General features: G+C 33.7%; 1 long non-coding RNA gene across 2 annotated transcripts in view; it reads left to right on the top strand.

Moving 5' to 3' along the window:
• Nucleotides 1-14,560, top strand: part of LOC308185463 — a 72,993-nt gene that overhangs the window by 36,013 nt on the left and 22,420 nt on the right. Inside the window, exons 4-5 of one of the 2 annotated variants that reach the window (XR_013943399.1) lie at nucleotides 6,708-6,754; nucleotides 7,722-8,901. This is a non-coding gene — a long non-coding RNA (uncharacterized lncRNA). Of the gene's footprint in view, nucleotides 1-6,707; nucleotides 6,755-7,721; nucleotides 8,902-14,560 lie in introns of those variants that run through there. The other variant, XR_013943398.1, reaches the window with a different exon arrangement.

The raw sequence follows: 14,560 nt of genomic DNA, 5'->3' as shown, positions 1-14,560 counted from the left end.
GGAATAATGAGAGATTAATTCAATTAACCCCTCCTAGACATTTTATTTCAGATGGTGTATATCATAAATTTATTCAGTCAAAATCTATAATAAAACATAGTGAGGGAGAAACCTAGGGTTCTGACTATCAGTTGTTATATAACTCTCAAGGATAATGCAATTTTTTAACTGCCTGCTGTGATTCAAATTATTTCCCTGCCTTTTTCAAGAAGCTTTACTATGAAAGTCAATGTTTGCAACCTCCCCAAAACAAACATAGCTAAGAAGAATTCTTACGAAAGTTTACTAATGATTTTAAATGTATTAAAGTAATTATCTTAATTTTTTTTTCTTTAGGGAGGTGGGGGAGAGGTTTAATAGTTAACAGAAATGAACAATCTTATGCTTTTAGTGTTGTCTTTTCTAGCCAGTAGTCTTCAAGAAATATCGAATATTCCAGTGCTAGTTACTACTTGGGTAATAAAATTTGGATATCAAGGAATTGTTGAATACGTTGTTATGAAGCCAGTATATTACAAGAGAGAAGTAAGAAACAGTATACATTTACAAAGATCTTGAAGAAATAAAGTTTGTTTCATGTGAGAAATCATTGGAACTATAAAAGATGACTGAAAATGAGCAATTTAATGAATAAAAATTATGGTGAATACCACATGCAGATAAAAAGAAGAAATGGTAAATCTATTATCATTTAGATAAAGTAAAAAAAAAGTAATGGGAATTAAAAATTTATGCATAGACAGAATAGTTGCAAGAAATTCAGTTTTACATGTAGGAGCAAATCTCAGAGGAATATGACAACTTACAGGTTTTGCATATCTTCCATATCTGAGTACGATTTTTTTTTTTTCTCTGATGCAGCTTTTCCTGATTTCTAGCTCAGATTCACAAATAATTCAATTGAATTATTTGTGTTTCTGAAGTGATCAATATAAGTGTTTCTGAATATTGTAAAATTAACCAAGACATTTTAAACAAATACTAGAAAAGTTTATCTTCTCAGGATCAATATTAATTAATTATTAATAAATAACAATTAAGGTTTTTATACTTTTCAGAATGTAACTGAGTTAACTGATTGCATGCAGGGAAGTTTCATATTTTAAGCCTTTTGTTTCTGGCACATAAAGCCCTTGGTAAACAAAGACAATATTTGTTGAAGAAACAGAAAGAAAGTTACTATTTCTGTTGGCAAATGCCTCAGGATACAATGACCTTCACTACTCTAAGCTGTTCTGAGTTATAGCAGTACTGTTAAATGAGCTCTTTTTAATTTCTTCTGCTTGCTTGGAGATTGCAGGCTTTTCTTTGCATTGCTACAGTTCAGCATCTTGAAAGTAGATTGTGCACATGATCTGCTTTTGATGACATTAAATCCATTAAAAACTGCCATGAATTCAGTTGCTCTGTCACTTAGTTTAACATTTTACTGAAGGTGTATCTGATAAGTATGCATGATCTATGTTGGAAACTAAAATCTCTGTATGTGGTAGTGGTATTGACTTATAAAATCTTTAATGGGATGATACCGTCATACCAGAAAGTATTCCACCATGGCACATTGCCATAGATAAGATCTGCAGCGTCACTCAGACTATGAATTTTCTAATGCCCTTGCTCTTACCTAATGTTCTTTTTGAAAATTCTTTGCTTTGGGACGTTTCTGTTTCCCAGATCCATGGTAATAAAAGAAATAAAAATACTCAATTTGGGTAATGCTGAGAAGCAATATATTAAGAAAACGGAAAAAGTGTTAAATAAAGCTTGAGGTCTCTAGTCTGGATGCTCACATTTTTTAAAGCTCTGAGTCCTGCTATGATGAAAGTCCAGTTTTATGCACGAGGCAGAGCACCATCTCTGAGAAAGGGAAGGAGAACCCTACCTTTATGGATTCCTCATGGCACTATGGGGCATTAAGTATGGCATGGCAGACTGGAACTTAACCTGCATTACTTATTCCTATGCTGAGTGGTTAGTCAGGAGCACTCCAGAGAAGAGTTAATCCTGCTATCCCAGTTTAGCAAATTTATCTCAAGACTTTCTGGAGAAAACTATTTTAGGGCTGCTGTTATCAAGCTGTTGTAATCAAGCTGTATTCTTTGGCAAATAAGTTGTTTGCTTAAATATAGGTGGCTGTAGTTGCTTCTTTCATTGTTTCATAGTACTTACACAGTGCTGGAGGCTCTTACAGCATTCAGCTTAGCACCATTCAGTTTTAAATCTGTTCAACCTAAACAAAAATAAACAGGATAAAAGTTATGGAAATGCAGATCAAACAGCTCAAATAGGGGTACACCATACTTGATATGCATCGTATGTATTCATGACCCCTAAAAAGAGCAAGCTTCTTTCAGCAGGAAAAACATAAGGGTGGGCAATAGTTATATTTTCTTTCTGTCAGTCTTTTCTTTGTGGAGAAGTAATATATATTGTAGTGATAAGTACTGCCTAAGATTTGACACAGGTATTTGTTCAAGGCAATATTACAAATATTGCCTGGAAATTTTCTATTAGCAAAAATCTGAGGCTCAGCTGGAAACTTAGCAAAAGAATTGAGTTGAAAATTGTTTCTTAAACTAAGACTGCAGTGATTGATTAACACACAGGTTTGCAGGCATTTCTTCATTACTTCGTTATCTGATAGAGACTGGCAGAAAGATTATGGGAAGATAATAACCTAGGTAGTTGAACTCAAGGTGAATTAAAATTAACTTGAAATTTGCAGAATGCATATATGTCTATAAATGCTTAAATATAGTTATAATTTGCCTTTTTTTTTTCCCTGTAATGGAAGTAATGACACAGAACTTTTAAAATGAAAATATTTTTTCAACCACAAAGTTTATGAATACTGTCATAAGGTCACATATTCAAAGCATCCTCAGGCTGGCACCACAGTGTGTATCCCCAACTATCTGTGGGAGAAAAAGAGCCAGAGCTGGAAGTGCACTCTATGTAGCTGCATGCCCAGCATTACCTGCTGAAGTAGAGAGTAGAGGATGTTTCCTGATGTATCTCAGCTGCTTTTATTCACACCATACCTTTCTGTTCCCTAACACACAGAATATTGGACTGTTCTGCTTGTAGAGCGCATGGCCAGGTTTTGGGAGTACTACTTAAACAGTGGTTATACGTACTGCTTCAAACTGCCCTCTGGGGATGCCTCCTGTTTCACCGGCAACATGTCTCAGAAGGGAAATTCTCAACTGGTTTCTCATTTGTGTGTATAGTTGTACTGCTCTGAATTCATGCTTGTATGCAAATGCTGTTAGAAAGGATAGTCTGATTTTGTTCTTGTCTTGGCTAAAGACAGATCATCTCAGAAGTTTAGTCGGACAGGCAGTCTTTTCAGGTAAACTGTATACATGACAAAAATTTGGGTAATAAGGCTAGCTGTTCATTAGACCTATCAGTGTTTTTCTCCAGTTTCTAGACCTAATGCTGCATGATATTAGAACTCTATTTTTGGATATTAGTAACAACTGAAAATAATTCTTCTAAAACTTATTTGTAATCGTAATTGTAATGCTCATCTTGTTTGGGGAAAAAAAGAAAAAAAAAAAAAGATGAATGTGTGTAAAAAATTATAGTTGTATTCAAAGAAATGTAAGAAGACCTTCAAAGGATGAAATGTTCTGGATAAATGTTGAGAGTGTTTTCTGTTTATCAATCTATGTTTTCAAGTCTGAAACAGCTTTCAGCCCAACAAATTGTTTCCAGGCTTGCAATTGATGCAGTATATTATAAATATGTTTTTAAACCCTTATTCTCTTTTATAAAGAATATTATTATTCTGTAAGTTATTACAGAATGGGGCAGGAAAATACTGTCACAAGTAATAAATATTTCTTTTTTTTCTGATTTTTTTTATATGTGCCTTTTTCACAAATTAAGGTTTTAGAGGAAAAAAAAACACACACAAGATTCTTGCATATTAAAAAAGATGAGGAAAATCTGAAAAAGACAAGAAAGCTGTTGATTAAATACATGCTTTTAGTCTTTTCTTGTTCAGTTGGATTTGGTTTGTAAAGAATTGAAATAGACTTTGAAGAAATTTCTGTCATCTTCAAATGAAAAAATTGCCTTCTGTTTTCCAACTTTAACTAGTATTGGAGTTTCAGCTTTGTTACTACAGAAAATGGTTTGTAAAAATGGTTTGTGTTTTTGTGCGATCCTTACACAGCAATGCTTTTTTATGTAATCCTTCATTCAGTCACATAATTTCAATATCACTTGAGTTAGTTCTCCTGTTGTGGTTCTGACAGCACTGCTCACTTTACATTAATGATCTGTCTTCCTCTTTTGGCTGGCTAGATGACTACTGCTCATCTATTTTGCTCGGCCTACTTATCTCAATGATACAGGAGTAGATGCTGAACACTGCTTTTTTTTTTTTTTTTTTTCTGGGAACCCTAACAGGCATTTGGAGAATGTTTACTTGGAGAAATGGAATATTTTGATTCATTAGTGATCAAATAATATAAAAACTTCCATTTATATCAGATAGTGTAAATCAGTTTTTGTATGTGTAACTAAAATGATTGGTTAGAAACATTTAGCTAACTATTAGCTGCCTAAAAGGGCTAGCAAGAGATTGTGCTGTCTTCCCCAGCCCCTCACTTTGAGATTCGCTAATGTAAAGATGAATAGCTCTCAGAGAAGAGGCAGAGATCACTCCCATCAAGAAGAGCCACAACTATGGTGTTTAGGCTTAGGAGAGGGGGGAAACTTAGCCGTTCTGCTTCCTTGGCAAGATTTGGTATGAAATATTACCATAAGTTTGTTCTCTTGGCCTGGTCTTCCACACCATATTGCCATTGATTTGTCAACAGTGAGGTCCAAACCATGTTGATGAGTGTATCCTCATTCAGCTACTCCTGCAACCAGTTTCTGTTACCAGGGCTACTTCTGTACCTTACCATGCTTCTTTAAAGTACAGTCAGCCTAGAGAACAGAGAAAAAGATGCTAAGACATAACAGTCAACACTTTTAATTTAAAATAACAAATATTTGTGTGTTTGAGAAAAAAAAATCTGGGTTCATTTGCTAGGTTTTGTGTTCATTAAACCATTTGCAATGCAAGTTAAATGCATATCTGCAAAACAATGTTTGCAATGCTTGGAAAAATTAAAAACAAAATAAGTCAGAAAGAAGTAATACTGCAAATAGATTCATGTTTTGGGGAATGATACTTCTCTTCTGCATTTGACATTTCTTAAAACAGTCACTTTTAGAAATCCAACAAGCTTACCAGCCAAGTGGTATGGTCCTTGCTGCATGTTCAGGTCTGTAGCAGGTCTGTAGCATCTCTAGACTTGCCCATCTTTCTCTTTCTAGTAACAATTATAAACTTATACAGCATATCATACATACTCAATTTAGTTTGCTTGGTACTGGAGAATGCAAATGTATTTCAGACTGCTTTCCTTTTCCATTCAAAAGTGGATTTAGTAAACTGTGTTCTTTGTGAAAACATATATGGTCAGTTCACTTTTTCTTTGGTTTCTGTCAAGTTACTTGATTTAGGTTCATTAGGTCATTAAGTTATGGGCCCTTGGATAGAGTTTGACTTGTCTTTGTATAGCAGACTGTAGCTGAGAAATATTACTTTTGTTTGTATGTTTCTATGTACAGCTGTGTACCACCCTATGAAGATCACTGGAGTACAGGAGACTGAAGCCAGTACTGAATATGCTCAAAAGATCAATGTTCTCTTTTGTCAACTACTTTTCACCCCAACCCGAGATCTGTTCATTTTCAACTTTTGTTTTTCACTGCAGTTTTCTTGCCAAAGTCTCTCATCTTGTTTGCTCATCTTGGCACATCACATAAAATAATAAAAAATAAATGAATTATTTTAAATAACTTATATATAAAATGTAAAATATAAATGTATATAAACTAAATTTGTGTGTGAATCATCTATATATGTTATAGGGTTGTGTGACTATATATATATATATCTGTGTGTGTGATATTTGGTTATTTAATGGAGTAATGTTTCCCCAAATTATCCTGTTATTTTCTAACACCCTGACTTCAGATCTCTTCTGTCTTCTTCCGTCTCTCTTGGGCTTTAAACTAAAGTCTCCTATCATGTGGAGGAGTTTCATAACACAGGGAATTACAATGTGCTCAGGAAAATGGCTGTCGCTTTCTTTTCTTGACCTGCTTCTACCTGCTATAAAATCTTGACTTATTTATTGGAGCTGGGACTGCAGCTGTGACTCCCAGATAATACTGTAACCATCAAGCTTTGGAATCATTCTCTTTCTTCCTCACCCAATAAATCATTGATATTTTTTGAAATTTTAAATATTAATGGATATTTGCTTTTACGAGAGTGAACAGAGTGAGAGCTTCCACCTGCTTGTTGAAAGATTACTATTTCCAGAACTATCTTTAGCTGTGGGTTTGTTTCTTTGGAATTCAGAGTTACTATCATACAAAATATTTCTCTTCCATGTAAGGTGGAGAAAATACTTGGAGTTGTGCATTTAACTAAAAAGATAATTTAAATTATACTTAGTGGATTTCACATATATTAAGTTTGAAATTGGTAGTTTTAAAAAATTTCTTACAACCCAGTTGATGGGCATTTGGCCACTATTGGATAAAGAGATAAATGGCATGTTTGAGCTGCATGGTATGCAGTACTTCTTGATCTGTTATTTAAAACAATACTTTTGTTTATCTTTCTAAAACAGGTTTCAGAGAGTGAAAGTAAATAATGAAAGCAAAGGACCAGAAGCAGGTAAATTATTAATGCTTTGCATGTGTAATGTGTGGGAAAACGTGTGTATTTACTGTTGGTGAAGAAGAGAAGCAATAACTCTGACCCCACAGATTGTGTATCCGTGAAACTGTTAAATGGGACATCTCAGGTTTTTATTAGTTTCTAGAATCTACTCTGTAGCACACTTCTAAATATTTTTATCTTTGGTATAAAGGGAATAATTTTTGAGATAGGCATGAAGGTATTTTGTGGAGTGGCTTTGGAGTCAGTTGGCAAATATTGGTTTATTTATCATGAAGCCACAAAAACAGGAAAATACACTTTGAGTATTTCACTTTTACAGTCAAACATGACAAAAATTATATTTCTTTCATATCCTGCTATTAAGTCTCAACCACATAACAAAACAATTATCACTAAGGCCCTGACTTTTTCCATTCTCTTTGTCTTATTTCTTAATTTAATTTTTGACACAAAAGCTTATTTTTTTTTTTTTTTTAAACATGAAATGTACAATTCACCTGACAAAAGAAATGTCCCTGCAACACTTGGGTGCAATGTTAAATCTTGCTTGCAGATTCTGCAGTGTTCAGTTTTTTCTCTGCCTGGTACTTTATGCAGAATTTAGTAAAAAATGATTTCAGCCAAGATATATATGATATTGGTAAAAAAATAGTGATGTTAGAAAGGCAACTAAATCTGTTCCTTATGCTGCCCTGGATCTAGATACTATGTTAAGATTTTACTTCTTGAAACTGTACCTTGAAATATTAGGCCATTTTTTTTCTGAGGAGAAGACAGAGTGAAGCTTCTTTGTATACAAAGCTTCTCTCTTGTACAAAGAGATTTGAGTTCTCTGCTGTGTGGTTGTCCTGGTTTCAGCTGATATAGAGTTATTTTTCTTCATAATAGCTGGTATGGTGCTTTGGTTTTGATTTAGGAGAAAAATAATTTTGATAACACACTGATGTTTTAATTTTTACAGAGGAGTGCTTACATTAAGTCAAGAACTTTTCAGATTCTCATACTGCCCTGCCAGTGAGGAGACTATGCACAAGAAGCTGGGGGAAGGACAGAACCAGGAGAGCTGACCCAAACTAGCCAAAGGGATGTTCCATACCATATGGGGGTCAGGCAGAACAATAAAAAACAGGGTGGTTGGTTGGGGTGTGCGTAATGCTGCTTGAGAGCAGGCTTGGCATCAGTCAGTGGGTGGTGAGCATTTTGTATGACTTGTTTTGTGTGTGTGTATAAATATATACAATTATTATTATTATCTGTATTATTTTTTTTCTTCCTTTACTGTCCTATGAAGCTGTCTTTATCTCAACATATGAGTTTTACTTTTTTTTTTTTTTTATTCCAGTTTTCTCCCCCATCCACTGTGGGGGAGCAAGTAAATGGCTATGTTGTAGTTAGCTGCCTGCTGGGTTAAACCACAACAGTGGTGTTACATGTTCCAGTAGGGACCATGGAACATAACTCAACCTCAAAATATACAAAGGTTATTTGGGTAATCTTAATCCATTTTGTTGGGATGGTTCTCTAAAACAACAGTTTGCTCTGGCTTCATTGCTTACTTTACAGTTCCATAAACAAAGGAACTGTTACATTGATTATATGCACATTTTTTAATGCAAAAAAAGTAACTATGAAACTGAAATCAAATTCCAGTTACAGCAGTCAGAAATAGAAACATTGGGTATTAAAAAACTTGATGGATGGAATGCTCAGAAGAGATTATGAAAGTGGTAAACAATTTAGTAATCTCAAGCATGAAATGTGCTTGAACAAATTACCTTGATAAGAAAGCAGGTAAAAGAACTGATATAATCGTTATAACAGCATTTTTCTAAAAAATTAAGTTAAAACTACCCTTACATCTTTTCAAAAGCAGAACCAAGCTGTAACTCATTGTGAATAGCTTCTAAACACCTGGTATACTTTGAAGACCCACGAATACTGGCTAACTCCATACACTGTGAAAACGTGTATGCATATAGTACAACTGAAAAGGACGTGTATCTGTTCATATGGGTTATAACATTGTTTCTGCCAGTCCTGGTCATCTCCAAAGCTCATGAAAGATTTCTGAAAAAAAATTTAAAATAAACCATCTCAAAAGGAAGAAATAGCTGAAGACAGAAAAACAGATTAAACAAATTAATATGGTGTAATTGCAATAAAGAAAAGAAAAGAAAAGAAAAGAAAAGAAAAGAAAAGAAAAGAAAAGAAAAGAAAAGAAAAGAAAAGAAAAGAAAAGAAAAGAAAAGAAAAGAAAAGAAAAGAAAAGAAAAGAAAAGAAAAGAAAAGAAAAGAAAAGAAAAGAAAAGAAAAGAAAAGAAAAGAAAAGAAAAGAAAAGAAAAGAAAAGAAAAGAAAAGAAAAGAAAGAAAAGAAAAGAAAAGAAAAGAAAAGAAAAGAAAAGAAAAGAAAAGAAAAGAAAAGAAAAGAAAAGAAAAGAAAAGAAAAGAAAAGAAAAGAAAAGAAAAGAAAAGAAAAGAAAAGAAAAGAAAAGAAAAGAAAAGAAAAGAAAAAAGAAAAAGCTTTCCTACCTTGAAAGAATAGATATTTATCTGTATTTATCTGGTCAGACATTGCTTTCTATGAGACAGAAATGGATACTACTTAACATAAACACAGCCATCTTACTTCATCACGTGTAGCTCACAAAGCACACCAGTGTACAGACTCAGTTTTCTTGACAGTATCTACCTAAATAAAAAATCAGACATAGTGCAAACTAATGTTTAAATTAATTTAAGATGCTCCCTACAGAGAGGCTGAATTCATGGAAGGGCTCTTAGGCCCCAAAACAGTGTGGATGAGCACCAGCTGTCTGCTGGAAAGTCACCAGGACACCTAACTCCCAAATCATTCTTAGAAATTACTTTTTAGTGTGTAAGTTGTCACAAGCAAGAGTATACCAGGGACTCTTCCTGCACTTGTAGAGAAAACTGCATTCTGGTACATGAAAATATTCCTGAACATTGTTTATTTCCCTTGGATAGATATAACAGTAGATACTTATGGTCCTTGTGACATGAATAGTGGAACTCCTTATGGGAAGTTATCAAGAAACTGTTTTCAGTCAATTCATTGAACTTATGAAAGATGAAAACCATATCTTGGTTAAAACAAAGGAAAATAATTTGCTCTCTTCGCAACAGAAAGGTAAATATTACAAAGATGAATGTTCAGTGAGTCACTAAACAAAACCAGCTAATGCAAAAAGCTTATTTCGACATGAAATTTGATCATGAAACCTAGATCCCATGATTTTCTACTTCAAAGATGCAGAAAATTATTTTTAATTTAAACAAGTGAAATGAAGAAATATGGGGAGATGTTCTTCTGTCTGATTTTGTAGGGAGAGAGAAAAGTAAATTTGGAAAAATTTCAGGAAAGAATTTTGCTACATCAACAGGACCTAAATAGAAAACAGTAGTCCCATCTCTACAAAAATGAGCTATTTAGTATTTTCCATTCTCTCTTCATACTACATTTAAATTTCAAAAGGATATGTATATTTGCTTAAAAGTATTCTGTTTTTAAGAAAAAAAAAAAAGAAGAAAAGATTGGGAAACTGTGAGCTTTTGACAAGCCTTGAAAAAAAAAATCAACTTCTTTTTGTAAAAGCTGCATTTCCTACAACTGTATAAACTCCATTAAAAAAAAAATACAAACGTCGACTATTTTAATTGAATATAATTATTTTTTCTGTCGTGATGCAAAATTGTCCCTGCAGTGAGAACAGTGCTTGAAGACAGTGAGTGTCAAAAGCTGCTGCCTGAAATCTGTAAACACAAATAAGTTGGGTAGGAAATGAGTTCCACAAAGCAGAGGCCTTAAGGGACTCTGTAATTGTTCATCAGAGTCCAATGACAAATGAGAAATCAACATGGACTGGTTTTGTCACTCATTACTGGAAACTGTTGGCCAACACCTACCTCCTGAGTTGGAAGTGTTACAGATAATTTACTGCACTCAGGAACAGGTCCTGAACTTGATATGCTTTACCTGATGGAGATAGCTTAGAAGCTGAAGAAGTATTAAACCATTATTGTTGCTACGTATGGAGTAAAACCGATTTAAATTATTTCTATCTTCCTGAAGAAAAATTTGGAAATATTGGCTAGGGTTTTTCCCTTCTCGTTCTTGTTTTCATCTGTTTTTTGAACAATGTAATGTAATGCACAACATTACAATGGGCACATCCACAGCAAGGAATGCCAACCTTTTTTTGTTGTTCTGTGAAGTAATTGTAAATCAGGAGTAAATTCATATAATCAATAGAATTAGTTGGGGTGACTCTGGTACAGGTAAGGCCAGTATTAACAGAAGTTAAAAAGATTTTTTTCTTTTTTTCATGTAGAACAGAAAAAAGAAAAATTAAACTCTGAAATAGATTTGGCCTTTTGTAAAGGTAATTGAAAAGTCAGGATCACGACCTATTTGCAACAAATTAATCTATTATACAGGCTAATGACACTAATGATTAAGGGTGCCAAATTTTTGCTTTTTCTCAGGTATTACTAATCTCAGTGTCTCCATGTCTTTATGAATAGCTATTTTATAAACTCTTTCAACTGCAAAAAAGACTAACAATATTAATTCTAAGTATACTTTATTATAGACTAACTGAGCTAGCTTTGATCTTAAAATGTTTTTTATCACTTCTAGAAAGTTAGAGAGAGAAATTTTACATACAATTACATCACACTCTACTATGCATATATTACACTGGAGGTACTGTAAGATGCTTTGCAACAACAAACAGAACTGTAAATCAGAAGACCCACCGTTTTTGACACGTACCAAATAAAAATAGTGAAACCTGATTAAACTGAAAAAAAAACCAAAAACATAATATAAATTTAATGAGACAGAGAAATTTGCTTTTATCTCTGGTTATTTTTGCAGAATTTATTACATGTATTATCATATACATGACAGAAATGTGCAAGATTATTATACAGGTTACAGATAAAAAAAAAAAAAATCAATGAATCTCCATTTATAAAGCTTTTTACAAATGTAAATGTCAATCCACCCAGCAGTTTGAATTGTTAGAGTATTTCCTGGCCTGGATTGGTATCTTTCTTTCATTTATTTTATACCACAATAAACATTGTCCTGAAGTTTATTTTTCTTTGAGTCTTTACTCTTATTTAAAATCTCTGCAACTGAAATGACCACGGAAATTTGACAAGTGTTGTCAGGAGATATAAGGCAATTGAAAAGATATCAGAATATTCTTCTTCTGGAATACTGGATGTAATGTTGTCAATTTTGGACTAGAGAGCAGAAATCTTTTATATCCTGACTACCTCAAGATGGAAAGAGCTAATGGGCTAAGTCCACTTCTCAACTAAAAAGTGTCATCATGATTGAAGAAAAAACTTCTGGATCTTCAATGATATTCAAAAATGAGCTTTTAATCCAAGGGCACAATAACCTTCTGATATCATGAATCTATAATCCTTCACATTAGCATCATTTAGATACAAGATGGATATTTCATGCTGAGAAACTAACGGTACCATCATGAACATGCATCTGATCTGCAATCACTGAAATTCTGGTTTAGTTACAAGTCCTTATAAAGTCTAAACAATTACTTCAATATTTCAAGTACAAATGTAAATTTGGTTTACAGAGAGAAAGGGTAGGTCTGGCACTCTTCCAGTGCAGTTTTAGATGTATAGAGGGTAATGGATGTTGCTTGCTTTTCTTGTTCGTGTAAAGTTAGGTTAATTCATGCCATAATAAAAACAGATATTAGCACAATGATTTGAAATTAATATATTAATTGTGATAATTTATGCAGGAAGAGAAGAGTAGCATAAACTTCCAGTTTATCATACATCCTGTTTGCTTGTTGGATGCTGCTAAGCTTGAAATTCAGAAAGGAACAGCACATGGGAGCGGTGTGTGTTTGGTTTTTCAAAAATGTTGTGAAGCAGTTAATTAACTTGGTTATCTGATCAGTTTCAAAGCCACTGAACTCACCATAATGCTGCACAGTAATTACTAAGGCTAGTATGAATGCTTATATGAAGAATAATATAAGAGTGTGATACAGTGTACTTATAGAACTCCAAAATTTGGCCCAGGCTACCCACCAGGAGTCTTACAGACACACAGCAGAAGCTGAGAAGTCATCCCCAGGCTAGTTCTTTAACACTTAATATTCTGATACCCGAATAAATATGCTTTTGTTTGTCTTCAGTTAGAGTTGATTTTCTTTTACTAGTCATCTTCCCAGAGAGACAGCTTTTTGTTTTATAAGCATTTGAAGGCAGGCATCATTTTGTTTGCCCTGGTTTGATTTTATATGAGTTTGGCTCGTGTTTCAGTAATCTTGTTATCTGGAGCTGCACGGCATTTGAGAAGATCAATTATCTTTCCCTCCTGGCTGATATAATCAATATGGAATAGGTTATTCAAGACCATTCAGTTCTTTTTAACACCTATTTGAATATAACAGGCTCCCTTAGGAACTCAGAACTATTGAAAATCTTGTCCTGTAAGTGAGCTGCAGCTTGGCACTTACCCTATTCCTCTCCAGGTTAGTTTTACAGCACCTGACTCTGCCAATTTTATTTATCCCATGTGAGTAACTCCATTTATATTCTGACTTGTCACATTGATTTAGAAATAATACATGGCAGAGACATTGACACTGTCTTGTACAGTAACCTGAGAGCCAAAAACTATGATTTTTCTATGAGTAGCTCTACTATTATAAACAGGAGACAGTAAATAAGATACAAAGATGAGAGCTCATGTTTTTCATGAGAATAAGGCATGAATCCAGCAGGATCTGGTGTTGGTGCGTTTCCAATTGTTCCTTTTGTTTTCATAAACTCTTCCAATCTGGGCAAGTACATCAGACCTAACACTGAAATGACCCAAGAAAAGGTAAATCTGAGATGAAAACGAGAAAAATGGTCACTTTGCTGAGGACTTGTTGTTATAGTACGCAAAATGCCCCTACAAATATTTAGTTAGATCCATGTGCATTTGTATGTTGAAGTCATGGTAGTGTTTGGTTTCCTACTGTTGATTGAGTCCATGTGGCCACACTCTGTTATAAAACAGCTTCTTATGAAGGTTTGTAACAAGTAATTTTATGTTTTATACAAATGTAGAGGAAGATACACTTTCTCTGATTTCATGGTCACCCTCTGAATGCAGAAATATACTGATTACAGGTAGATTAAAAAAGCTATTTTGATATACTGATAACAGGTAGATTTAAAAAGCTATTTTGTCAGTTTTAATGGGGGGTTTATGTCAACACTCAGCACCTCTGAGCATTCCCCATATCTCTACCTCAGTCTCTAGGTGCCTACAAAACTTTAAAAATCTGGCAGGATTTATGTTCTTATTCAGCAGCAGAACCTACCATAACTGTTCTAAAGTGTTTTGTGTCTGTGTTTTGTGTTGTTATGATTTCTTTGCCAAAAGACTTTTTTTTTTTTTGTCTTTTTTTTTTTAAACTCATGAGCCTTCTCACCCATGCCAAGAGGAAATTTTCACTTTGTGTTTGTGGCTTTATGAGTGTGGCTTTGTGTTTGTGGTTATATTTACTATAAACAGCTCAGTTCATCATTAATTGATTGACCAGCTGTTATCTCTGCCAATGTTTGAGTTTATGTGCATTTTTTTTTTAATTTTTATCAGTTATTTTATTGTTTTCAGTTTCTCCTTTAAAAGTCCAATTTTTGCTATGCTACGACGATTTCATGGACATTTCTGTTGATGTCAGTGGTGGACTAAAAAGCTTCTAATTCATGCCTTCTCCAACAAATCCTCACTT

Source organism: Anser brachyrhynchus (assembly GCF_964034855.1).
Source record: "Anser brachyrhynchus genome assembly, chromosome: Z".
NCBI lineage: Eukaryota > Metazoa > Chordata > Aves > Anseriformes > Anatidae > Anser > Anser brachyrhynchus.
This window is presented reverse-complemented; position numbering and strand designations above follow the sequence as displayed.